This window comes from Diadema antillarum, unplaced genomic scaffold (assembly GCF_040938485.1).
Source record: "Diadema antillarum isolate AM-2024a unplaced genomic scaffold, OU_Dant_1.0 scf00000077, whole genome shotgun sequence".
Lineage (NCBI taxonomy): Eukaryota > Metazoa > Echinodermata > Echinoidea > Diadematoida > Diadematidae > Diadema > Diadema antillarum.
Genome location: NW_027270966.1, coordinates 1590331 through 1604250, shown reverse-complemented (window position 1 = coordinate 1604250; position 13920 = coordinate 1590331). Strand labels below are relative to the sequence as shown.

At 42.6% G+C, this 13920-nt stretch overlaps 1 protein-coding gene across 1 annotated transcript in view; it reads left to right on the top strand.

Annotated features, from left to right (window-relative positions):
* LOC139717594 (ras GTPase-activating protein-binding protein 2-like) overlaps positions 1 to 13920 on the top strand; it is a 42124-nt gene that overhangs the window by 346 nt on the left and 27858 nt on the right. The window lies entirely within an intron of this gene.

Genomic DNA, 13920 nt, shown 5'->3' with positions numbered 1-13920 from the left:
GTATATTACATATGTAAGGAATCTTGTCTATTTTACTTGTAATTTCATTGTATTTCATGCCAACACCGCCACACTACCTCCACTTTACGCGTGACAATAACGCACGTGAACATTAGTGGGGATTTTGACATGGGGCATCGCGGGAGTGCAGCGGCGCGGCGTAGTTGTGTGTAGACAACTGTGTAGGTAGTGTGTGTAGGGCCTACACCTACAGTATCAGAACTACAGCAATGATTGCACATAGCCCTACTGGGTAAATAGCTCGACATGAACGTGGTCGGCACGTTCAATTGCTTGACATCTGTGCTATCGAGTTTTAAGCTGAATAACAGTAGATTGTGCATCATGACATTGGCAATGATGCACAATGTCAGTCAGTGATTAATATTATTTACATACAATCTTGATGAGGAGTGATACGTCTACGTCACTAGTACGTGATGAATCTGATGATTGCAGAAGTGATTTAGTATTAATCTTTGGGAAAAGTTGTTTTACTTCATGCACTGTCATGACATTTGGCAATGCCAATGATTACAATTTACAGAATCTAATTCTAATGAATGAATTGCAGAATTGATCTGTAATTTGGGAGAGGTTGTTTCGTGTATTGAATTGATTAGGATCAATAATTATGAAGGCGGCACTTTTTATAACGATATTGAGAATAACGGGTAAATTAAAACTGATATTACATCCTTTTGGCTTTGATGATCTCGTCATGTGAAAATTAAATTCTCACCTTTCTCTTCCATGCAGTTTGTGATGAAAACAACTTGTAAATTTATGGGGAAAACGTTTTGTACTAGTATTTTCCAATGCCTCTGGCGACCCGACGACGTGACGAGAGTACCTTGTATGTACTACTAGCGTTGGGTTGCCAGCGTGCATGATGCAGCTTGCACGTGTAAATGCCCCTGTATCAGACCCGCATGTACTCGTATGGCTGTGCGTGCATGCACTCGGGTTCTCAATCCAGCACCCATGCACACACAACACATGCAATTCGCCATTCATCAATACTCTCAGGGCTGTCATCGGACAATCATTTTGTCACTGTCGAGCTGCTACCCTTATTTTCTCTCATTTTTCAAAACACACCCATAAATGGTTCAACCTAATGCTGTAAATGCCAAAGTTCAAAATGATATGTGATTTAGCTAACTTACCTTCAAGATATTGCCTTCCCTCAGGGTGGTTCACAATTTGAAATTTGAGCATGTTGCTACTCGTAGCTTAGAATCTGAGAATATTGCAGGAATTGTATATGCGCAGAGCGCACATCATGAGCTCGTAGAACGCAATAATTTGCAGCTTATCTCTCATTGTGCTGCTTACATTCAATGTTATCCCTCATGTTTTGCACACAAATATCAAAGTACAAGGTAGTTTGATGTTGTGTTTTACTGATGTTTTTCACATGTTTGAATACATTTTGTTTTGAGCTTGTTGCAAATTCCTGAGGATGTTGCACAATATGTTGCTGACTTTTGAGGATGTTGCACAAGAATTTGAGCATGTTGCAGGGACATGCTGAAACCCTTCGTGTATCACCTTGTTCCCCCAATGAAAAAGTGGACGGTGCTCGACCTGTCGTGTAGTGGGTGTGTGTCAAACATAGTACTGAATTCAAACTCATTTGTTCATAAAGTTCTTCCCAGCCACACAGAGATTTTTCACTTTGACAGAAGGACATATTTTTGTACTTTCCACTGGACATAAAAAAAAAGAGTCATACACATGAAATAATAAAGTAACAAACAGTGGCAGGTGCATGAATGAGTGGCAACTTCATGGTAATGGCGACCTAATGGTAGGTGACATTACATGTAGAATATGAATCTATTTGTAGCCTAGGCCAAGTAAAAAAGGAGTTTCTTGTCTGGATTTTGGGAGAGTGGTGATGATGGGCGAGGTCCTTAATATGTATTTGATATCATACTATTGGTCTACTAACTACTTTTCTAATCTGCCGGTTGAGGCCGCTGCATATGTTGGCAGGTGCAAACTAGCACAAGGTGCTAGTGTAGTTTTGTACTGCCTTGTATTGGGTCTGATAATTTCTGTCATGCACGCACAAAGTAGAGTAAAACCACCATTTTTCCGCCACCCTCCAGAAACCGGACACATGTCACTAGCCAGCAAATTCTGTTGTCACAACACATGCATATCACATAATTTCACATCTACAAGTAACTGGCACTGTCTTTCACAACAGGAAAGTCCCCAAGTCACCCCCAGAAATCCATCAAAATCCCAAATTTTGGCGTAAAAAATGCAGAATCTGCACAACTTATCCAAAGCGCGTGCGAATTAAAGTCTTGTACGTGATATGCGAAGACATGCATTCACCATGTACAAATCTACCGTGATGCTTCCCTCAATATTGCCACGTTGCATAATAGCAGTTGCAGGTTGCAGGCCCGCTGTGCAGCGGCTTTTTTTAAAGCAATCTCGCCCTGCGGTGCAAAATATAGTGGATAAGTGTTAAATTATTACTAGAGGAGATTCTAATGCAAGGTATGCATGACATCACGATCAGGTGAAATTGCAAGGTTTTTTTGGCTGCTCTAAAGCAGTAAAATATCAACAAATTACATATTGGCAACTCAACAAAGATGCGGACAAGGAACACAAATTTTTTATATTTTCATCGCCATTTTCAAAAAGAGTGATGTGGCGCCAAAACCAGATGGGTGAGAGGACGAAAAATCCCCATAATTCTGATTCGCAATGTGCATCATGGACACAATCACACAAACCTTATACAGTTGAACCTCTCTTATCCGGCCTCCCTTTATCTGGATCTCTCTATTATACGGACGCAATCTCGCCGGGATTTTTAAAAAAATAATTACGGGAGGAAAGGGGGATTCCCAACTCCTTGAGAACTCCTACACAAACACATGAATTACATATTACTTCCAACATGATTAACATACATTACATCAAATTTCCTTCCAAATTGCTTACCTTCAGACATTTTAACATCCCAAAACATCCCCAAATCATCGCAAGAACATGGACAGATTATGCGCTCGAGTCCTGTCATATCGCATTGCCACATATAGGTCCATACACAGCCGTCGATATTCTGTGACTAGATAGACATACATTGTTTCGAGTCATTGGCTGAGCAACGAATGATATTGACCACTCAAAAATTGTTCACACACAGTACACACACAAAGAGAGAGAGGGAGAGAGAGTGTGGGGAAGAGAGCAACCGAATCGCAATGCGCTATCTATTTTGAAGCGTAGTTTCGTCAACTCGTACTGTTTATTTTCAAGATCTACTTGATACATTTCTTAATAATTATTTAGGTAAATCATCCCAAGAATTTATAAAAGAAAATGATTTCATTCTTGCAAACACGAACCTCTATTTTGGGGTCTGTTAGTGTTACTGAGTGTAACAATGAAAAGGTTGCAGTATACACTTTACTACCGGTACATGTGGTACTACAATGGGCTACATCAGTACATGTATAAAGCATTGAGTCTCCCGTATCCGGCCAAATCCCTTATCCGGATGAGCCCCGGTCCTGACTTGTCCGGATACGAGAGGTTCAACTGTACTCCCAAATTGACTCTTGATTTCATCAGAGAACAAGCTCATGTAGTTGTATGGAAAAATATGGATTAGCAGTTGTTACATACGAGTTAACCATGCAAACAGACGGATACATAGACCGGTAGCTGTTTATCATGGTGAGAAGTGCACTCGAGATGCACAGTCAGTCTCTCGCGTGTGCGTGACACCACTGAATGGTCTGTTGTGAGTATGAGTACTACAAATACCGATTTTAGTGACTCATTCGAAGATGATTATTTGCCTTGAATTTCCAATCAACAGAAAAGTGCATGTTACTTTCGAAAGATTTCGAAAGACTCTAGCAATAAATGTGTGCACAAATACTGGCAAAGTAGCTTCCAGGCCTCGAAATAGGATTTTGGAGGGGCACGGCCATTTAGAAAAGGGCACTTTTTCCAAGAGGCCAGGGCACTTAAGTCAGTCAGAGGGGCACCAAGGCCACATTGGAAAGGGCATGTTTGGTGTTTATGAAAAAAGAAAGAAGAAAAACAAGCCGAGAAAAACAAACAAACACACACACACACACACACACACACACAAAGTGCAACACACAAATCTTCCCTACAGCTGTAACACATTCCCGATCTCCGCGTTTCTATCAGGTGAAACGACATTTTTTAAAACAGGAATAAAACAAAAGTAGGTATTGATTGAAACTCGACACCCTTTCAGGCCAGCCAGGCCAGGCTGCCATGAAACTTCAAAGCAAATTCCGACAGCTGGCTGGCAAAACCACAAGGCAAAGAATTTGCGTGCGCGTGTAGATTACTATGATTAGTCTGTGACAGACAGTTCATGACCTCCAAGAATGCGCCAATACGCGCGGTTTCTTCTGTTGATTGGTCTCTCTCTCTCTCCACCCCTCCCCATTCCCCAGTCTGGCACACTTTGGCATCGTGGGATTTTTCTTTTTTCTTGGTGAACTTGGTGTTCACTCTTTACTACTCTATCTGAATATGCGCTGCCTAGCTAGTACATACTCGCGGCCGCTGCGCTGCGGAGGCAGTCGGGGACGGTAAAAGCCGGTCGGGCGTACATGTATGTACGTACACGTCGTCTCGTATCTCGGAAAGATAAGAGTTTGATACAGATGTATCGGGACGCGAGTGAACTGAAGATATGATATTTGAGATCAGGAAAGTTGTTCAAGCTTATTAAAGAGACTTTGAGAAAGGGCATATCATACGTCATAAATAATAACTTTCATTCTAAAAGGGCACCACGGCCCCAAGAAAAAGGGCACATTTTTTTTGGCCGTAACTTTGATCAAAAAACCAAAGGCATTGCGGCCAACGAGAGGGGCACCGACGGCCATGGCCGTCGGTGGCCGTCGGTTAATTCGAGGCCTGAGCTTCAATTCCAAGACTGAGCATCTGTATATGACCTGCTGCTAAACAATCTACTGCAACAGTCTTACAGCATGCTCGCTGTGCCGGCTACCTGAAAATGCATGCCTTCTCCACACCGACTACCCCGACCGTACCGGCACTCCCTATGTCTTGACAAGGCTATGAATGATGAGGGTGGTTATAGAACTTACGATGCAAAGAGACATGACATTGCACGCATGGGACTGCAAATTATGGAAACAGTAAAGGAATAGCGCAGAAATATATGTTGGAAGGTTAGCGAGATAGAGCATGTGTGCACACACACAACACTTACATTGTATGATAACACAATGGGGGAGTGGCTTCTGCCTTGGTAAAAATACTTCTAATGCATATTTTCTGACCACTGTGCACTTATTAACCACTTGCTGGAGGTCCTCATGTTATGCATCTTATCAGCTTTGTTTGCAAACATGATTGGGTCACTGTTTCGCTCTTACTTGGTAAAAAAAAAGAAATAGTAATATACTGATGATTTGAAAGCCGATTTTCTCGAGATAGAAACATCACTTCATGAAATATGGCTTAGTAACATAATTCTCTTTCATATGAAATAGTTCATCATCTACTTTCATGGAATTTCAAAAATTACTGAAACCCCACAGACAACCTAGCAGGGCTGGACATAAGCAGTGGCTCTTGGCCACTAAGAATTTACGGTATGTACACAATATGTATGTTAGGCCACAAAAAAAAAGAGTTATATTTCAGTGGCGCGATTTGGCAACTAAGATTCAAAATGGATTGTCAAGTTTGCTCTTTTTTTCTTTTCTTTTTTGCCACTTCATTTCCTTTTCAGGCCACCAAAAATTTAGATTTCAAGATTTTATTTGCTCAAATGGGCTACCAGAAAAAGAAAAGTGAAGTTTCAAGCCCTGACCCTAGTAAAAAGAATATGAGCACAACTTATTTGTCGATAAGTGTCATAATGTACATACTGTTTGTGCTTTATACTCAAAAACACCTCCAGATAAGTAGTATTGCCTATTTCATGGCATTGGCAGGGTCACTAACATTATGACTTGATTCAGAGGGATTAATTTTGCAGATCCAATGGATGAAGTGTCATTTTTTAGTGCCATTTCGTTTCTTGGTGTTGTAGTGTGTGTGTTTACTTCTTGCCACGAATGTAAATGGGAATTAATACTAGTATAATACCCACATACCCTTGTTCAACTGTTAAAATACTAGTAATACTGTTCAGCGATCAACAGTGAAATTCACATGAACAGTTTAGCATTTATGCACAACAATGTAGGTCTCTGCCCTTGCACTCATTTTGGTAGGTTAAAGTGCAAAAATTATTGATTAATTGAGGATAAAGATGTGTGAGTTGTGCTCAAATCTGAGCTTCTTTGTTCCTTGTATGTTGACCTCATACACTAATATAGCAGTCTTGTTTTATAGTTAGTGTTTTGATATCTTTGCAAGGGGAAAAAATGTGTGCAATTATCACATGGTGTACATGTACAGTGTATGCGTGTGTGTGTGTGTGTGTGTGTGTGTATGTGTCCGTGTCCAGGCCTGGGCCTGCATTGAGTGTGCTACAATACATGAGCACATGCGATACACACAATTGTGCTACATGCAGGATAGCTCCTTGGGGTCAGGCTGAGGTTGCAGGGGTTCCAGTATAGTGGTTCAGTGAGATTTTTGGCTCTCTTGAGAATGGCTACCGAAAAAGCATTGGTGTTCTGATCGCGATTATTCAGTAGGATTTTTGGCTCGTTTGAACGGTGATGTGGAAAAGTGAGATTTGGATTGCAATTCAGATTGCAATCCAAATCTCACTCCAGCTGTCGGAACATACCTTGTACGCTTGGTTCATGGTTGTATTCGAAAGAGTTTCTGGGACAATTTTCCACTAAAAAAACAAACAAACAATCTCTTTTTTATCCCTTTTACCCTCTTATCCCTTTAACCCTCTGATCTTTAAGTTCAGCTGTGTTGAGAGGCACTCGAAACAATAATGCCAAGTAAAATATGTTCCAAACTATGCGACATCTTTGCTGGTAGCTAACATGTATGTCCTTCCCTTATGTACACAAATTCAGTATACTGAAACTCTCACTGCCACCAGGCTTGAACATGTTGGCTGGCATGAGTAGCGCATAGTGACTCTTGCTGTTTGCAGTGTTACGACCAAAATCACTCTGAGAATGATCGCACAAAAGAAACAATCAACTGATGTTCAGGCGGTTTATTAACAGTGATATTGTGGGTACAGACTGGTAATCGGTTTCACATCAGTACAATAATGATCAATAGAAACAAATATAGCCAGTAATGGAATCACTTACGTACGCATTACACGCAATATCCCTGGAAATGTCCAAATACGATGCTCGATGCACAAACGAATGATCCGCGATGCACCGATGAATGATTCCTCTGACGTAACTCCAGAGGTACAGGTTACGATAGTCCGCAGTATAGATCCGGGGTAAAATCCACGATATACGTCCACGGCGAAACGTGCAGAGTCCAAACGTTGTGACGACCACGTCCAGTTGATGCGTTGAATGATGATTCACTTTATATTGTCCAGCTAGGAATCCAGCCCGTCACAGCTTTTCCGTAGCAATGTCCATTGACATAAAAATATGGAGTCTATCTTCAATGTAGGCAAATTAATTATCTGCAGGCAAAATGTCTCCCAGGCCTTATCTCCACAAACATAACAGGTCAGCAGGTAACACAGGACTGACTATAACAAGTCGCTTCAGAGCCAGAAGTGACGTAACTCTCAGAGCAGAGGTGTTGGGTACTCTGCCTACTGCAGAATTTCTCTGGCTTATATACTATCCATTCACCCCCTTCTAGCACATTCTATAACTCTCTCCAACCTACTAGCCAGTCCAAGTTCCAGGAAACCTGGATGACTCACTGCCTAACTATGTACAAAACATCATTACCAAGAATAACTACCAATCACATTGGGCTACAGGGACAGTGCCTCACTCAGCCAAATATGTAAGCACTTCCCAGAAAATTCTGGAAAGGGTGAACTCATTCTAAATTGAGTGAGTTATAATGTATTTCCTCTTACATGCATGTACTGTGTAGTTACATTGTATACCACCTAGAAAATTCTCCACTGATCTGGTCAGCCTGTATGTACTATATCTATACCACATAGAATGTTCTCCATTAATCTGGTCCACCTGTGTACATACACATTAAAACAGCCCGGCATACAGTACATCATACATGTACGTGTACATAACTACTAGTGTGTACATTTGTGACACCATCCCCCATGGGAAAAAGAAAGCCTTGCTGTAGCAAGGGTTTCTTTTACCTTCACAATTTCTCATTGTTATTTGCAACGAATGTGAGGTAAAGTCCAAGTCAAGCAACAATAATCACATACTATCACATGCCTTTTGGATAGCTGTATTAATTCCATGTTCTCTTTTCATGGATACTATTTACAATGATATTGCTTAGATTCTCGGAGCTTATACAATCATATCAAACTGTTTTGCACACATTAATGAATATGCTAAACACATACACTGGAAATGATATGCGGTGAAAACTTTTCACCTTTGATACTCTCTTTATGTTACACTCTTGACAGAGCGTCGGCAATTACATTGTTTTTGCCTGCCACATGTTTGATTTTGAGTGCATATGGCTGCGTCATCATGCTCCATCTGAACAACCTGTTGTTCTTCATTTTGAACCGGTCTAAAAAGACCAAGGGGTTGTGGTCAGTATAGACCGTGATCTCCCCTTTGCTATTTGTCAAGTACACTTCGTATTGCTGGAGGGCAAGGATGAGACTGAGAGCCTCCTTCTCAATTGTGGAGTACTTCTTCTGGTATGTGTTCAATTTTTTGGAGAAGTAGCTAACTGGTCGTTCAGTGCCTTCTTCATCTTCTTGGAGCAAAACCGCTCCCACTCCTACATCGCTAGCATCTATTGCCACCTTGAATGGCTTTGCGAAGTCAGGAGCTGCCAAAACAGGCTCATTAGCAAGGACTGCCTTTAGTTTCTCGAAGGCTCTTTGACACTCATCAGTCCAGGTGTACTTTGCCTTGCCCTTCAGCAGGTTTGTTAGGGGGGTGACTACAGTGCTGAAATTTGGTACAAATTTCCTGTAGAAACCAGCCATGCCCAGAAATCTGAGCAACTCCTTCTTGGATTGGGGAATGGGAAAGCCTAGTATAGCCTCTACCTTGGCTTCTCTTGGCAATACTTGTCCCTGACCGACTACATGCCCGAGATACACCACTTTGGCCTTTGCAAATTCACTCTTTGCCAGATTAATCACCAATCCGGCCTCCCTGAGTCGATCAAAAGTTGCCGCAAGTGTGTAATGTGCTCCTCCCACGTGTCACTGTACACTAGGATGTCATCAATGTATACTACACAATTGTCAAGTCCGGCAATGATTTGGTTCGTCAGCCGTTGGAAGGTGGCTGGAGCATTTTTCATGCCGAATGGCATTACTTTGCATTGGAACAAGCCATCTGGTGTAGCAAAGGCAGAAATCTCTCTGGCTTTGTCAGTCAAGGGCACTTGCCAGTATCCCTTTAGAAGGTCTATCTTACTGACATATGCAGAATTTCCGACCCTGTCAATGCAGTCTTCTAGTCTGGGAATGGGGAAAGAGTCTGTTTTCGTCACGGCATTCACCTTTCTGTAATCTATACAGAATCTTTGAGACCCATCCGGTTTGGGCACCATGACGATTGGGGAGCTCCAACTGCTTTTACTCGGTTCTATTATGTCATTGTCTACCATGTATTGAACCTCTTCTCTTACTTTTTGCAGTTTGCTCGGGTTTAGTCTGTAAGGGTTTTGCTTGATAGGGTCAGCATCTCCTACATCAACATCATGTACAGCCAGAGGGGTGCAGCCTGGTTTGTCTTTACACAATTCTTTGTACTCATGTAACAGACTAGTCACATCTTTCCTCTGATTTTCAGGTAGGTAGTTCAGTGCCTCATCTACTTTCCCTAACATCTCTGAGTTAGACAACCTGGCACTAGAGGGCTCACTTCCATGCTCATCTTGAGCTTCTCCCTCTTCCTCTACTTCCTCTTCTACCACCTGAGCTACGCCTACCGGCTGACCAGCCTTTCTCTCATAGTACTCTTTCAGCATGTTTACATGACACACCCTCTGATCTTTGCGTCTGTCTGGCGTACTGATCACATAGTTCACATCATTGAGTTTCTTTTTGACATAGTACGGGCCACTGAACTTGGCTTTCAGTGGTTCACCTTGTATGGGCAGCAGTACAAGAACTTTGTCACCTGGGTTGAAAGTTCGGGCTTTGGCATTTTTGTCTGCCTTTCTCTTCATAGAGTCTTGTGACATTTTCAAGTGTTCCCTAGCCACCTCACAAGCCTTTGAAAGCCTTTCACGAAACTTTGACACGTAGTCAAGTAGGTGGACCTCATCATCCTCCGTCATGAATTTCTCTTTGATGAGCTTCAGTGGGCCCCTAACTTCATGACCGTACACCAACTCAAATGGGCTGAAACCCGTCGACTCATTTGGGGAGTCCCTCGTTGCAAACAGCAGGAAAGGGATGCCCTTATCCCAATCCTCGGGATACTCCTCACAGAACGCCCTAATCATTGTCTTTAGGGTCTGGTGGTAGCGCTCCAACGCACCTTGGGATTGGGGATGATAAGCTGACGACTTCAGCTGCTTCACACCCAAACGATACATCACCTCTTGAAATATGCCTGACATGAAATTTGACCCTTGGTCAGACTGCACTTCCTTGGGCAACCCATACCTAGTGAAAAACTGCACTAGAGCATCTACCACAGTCTTAGCAGTGATATTTCGCAATGGGATAGCCTCTGGAAACCGTGTAGACATATCCATGATTGTCAAGAGGTACTTATGACCCGACCTAGTCCTAGGCAAAGGTCCAACACAGTCAACTAGAACCCGACTGAATGGTTCTTCAAACGCAGGTATCGGAATCAATGGCGCCGGCTTCACTGAATGCTGTGGTTTACCAGCCACCTGACATGTGTGACAAGTCTTGCAAAACTCAGCCACATCCACATTCAACCCTGGCCAATAGAAATGCCTCATGATCCGATCCTTTGTCTTTCTGACGCCTAAATGGCCGCCAACAGGTAACTCGTGAGCAATCCTCAAGATCTCACCGCGGTAACTAGGAGGGACAACAACTTGACGGACCACCGTCCAATCCTCATCAGCTGGCCTATGGGGAGGTCTCCACTTCCTCATCAAAATGCCATCTTTGACATAATAGCACTCAGGGACCTTTTCAGCCTCAGCCTCAGAACACGCCGTCTGAGACAAGCCTTTCAACTCAGAGTCTGCCTGCTGTGCTTCAACCAAGGAAGACTTGCTAAACAGCCCATCACTGTTAGCCTTGGAGCCTAATACAGCAACCCCATCATTCAAATCCTTGAAAAAGGTTTCTGCCAACCAAACACCGGAATTCTCCTCCACATCAACAGAATCCGCATCATCTTGAATAGCTCTACGAGCCTGAGACCTAGTCACAACACAATCTGGGAAAATCCCAGGAAACTCCTCCTGCTACTGCTCAGTTTCAGCAACCACCACTGGTTTACCCGAAACAACTGGAGACGCAACCACCTTGTCCCCAGCCAAGTCATTCCCCAACAAAAAGTCAATGCCTGCCATGGGCAACTCAGGAACAACTCCAACAGTAACAGGACCAGAAACTAGGTCACACTTCAAATCCACTCTATACAGTGGCACTGACATATAACTGCCATCAACAGTCTGAATCAAGACTTTTGCATTCACTGCACTATCTGGTGGAAAAGTCATACCACCATCCACCATCAACGACTGAGAGGCCCCCGTATCCCTCAGGATAACCACTGGCTTACCTGCCTCACCAGAAGTACATGGGGTCACCTCACCATCAAACAAAAAGCTACGATAGCTCTCATCCACCTGCTTCAGCCTATCTTTGAATTTGGGAGATTGACTTTCAATGGCCTGTGTTTCACTGAACGGGACACTGTTTTCGGGTAGGACACTTTTTGACATGACAAATCCCAAGTCCTTCTTTGTTTTGTTTTGCAACTTCCAACACTGTGACTTTACATGCCCTGTCTTGTTACAGTGAAAACATTTGATGACATTTGCACTTGTACTGGACCCTTTGTCAGATTGAGGTTTTGGTGCCGATGAAGTGTCAGAACTTGTGCCTTTTTCAGAACCAGCATTCTTTGGATTGCTCGACTGAATTTTGTCTCTCTTGTTTCCAGAGAAATTCCTGAAAGGTGGTCTGTTGTCATTTCTGTGGGTCAGCTCATACTCATCAGCCATCAAGGCTGCTTTATGCAAACTTGTCACTTTGTGATCATCCAAATGCGACCTCACACTGAAAGCAACACTCTTTTTGAATTCTTCCAAAAGAACAACCTCACGTAGGTTATCAAAGTCCTGATCCACTTTCAGGGATCTGTACCACCTATCAAACATCATTTCTTTTTCACGAGCAAACTCAACGTGTGTCTGGCCTGGCCTGCGGTACGAATTTCTGAACTTGTGTCTGTACGCCTCTGGCACCAACTCATAAGCATTCAACACTGCTTTCTTGACTGTAGCATAGTCACGTGATTGCTCTTTGGAAAGAGATGAGTAGACATCGGCTGCTTTACCAACAAACACACTTTGAAGGAGCATGGGCCAAAATTCCTGTGGCCAGTTCAAACTGTCAGCCACCTTCTCAAATGACACAAAATATGCATCAACTCTGTTTTCTTCAAACTTTGGCACCAATCGAATATTCTTGGCCAAATCGAATTCAGGGGGAGCCCTTTCACGATTTCCAACAGTGTGTGCATGAGTCAATTCCATCTCACGCAATTTCATTTGCTGCTCCATTTCGAATTTCTTCATTTCCATTTCTCTTTGTTCTCTTTCCCTCTCTCTTTCTAATCTCATCTTCTCTTTTTCCAGTTCTACTTCCCTTGCTCTTTCTCTCTCCTTTATTTCCAATTTAGCAAGCTCAAGCCGTGTCTGATCAGAAATTTGAGCTTGATCTGGAGTATCAATTTCTTCTTTGAGCTCCATGTGACCAGCTACTAAGTCAAGAATCTCTGCCTTTCTTGCACCTTGTGGAACATCTACATTCAAATGCTGTGCAACAGCAGTCAAATCACATTTGCGTAACCTTTGCAAATCTTTGAGGGACAAATCTGTCCTCTGAACAAATGCCTGAACATCCATTGTACTGATTGACATTGTTACAATGTATAACACACAATATACAATTGAACAATCAACTCAACTGGTATTTTGTCTGTACCAATATTCTGGATTCCGGAACGTTCCAAATTCTAAGTTTTGGCTTAAATTCACTTCTCGGACACAAGCCCCCAATTTTGTTACGACCAAAATCACTCTGAGAATGATCGCACAAAAGAAACAATCAACTGATGTTCAGGCGGTTTATTAACAGTGATATTGTGGGTACAGACTGGTAATCGGTTTCACATCAGTACAATAATGATCAATAGAAACAAATATAGCCAGTAATGGAATCACTTACGTACGCATTACACGCAATATCCCTGGAAATGTCCAAATACGATGCTCGATGCACAAACGAATGATCCGCGATGCACCGATGAATGATTCCTCTGACGTAACTCCAGAGGTACAGGTTACGATAGTCCGCAGTATAGATCCGGGGTAAAATCCACGATATACGTCCACGGCGAAACGTGCAGAGTCCAAACGTTGTGACGACCACGTCCAGTTGATGCGTTGAATGATGATTCACTTTATATTGTCCAGCTAGGAATCCAGCCCGTCACAGCTTTTCCGTAGCAATGTCCATTGACATAAAAATATGGAGTCTATCTTCAATGTAGGCAAATTAATTATCTGCAGGCAAAATGTCTCCCAGGCCTTATCTCCACAAACATAACAGGTCAGCAGGTAACA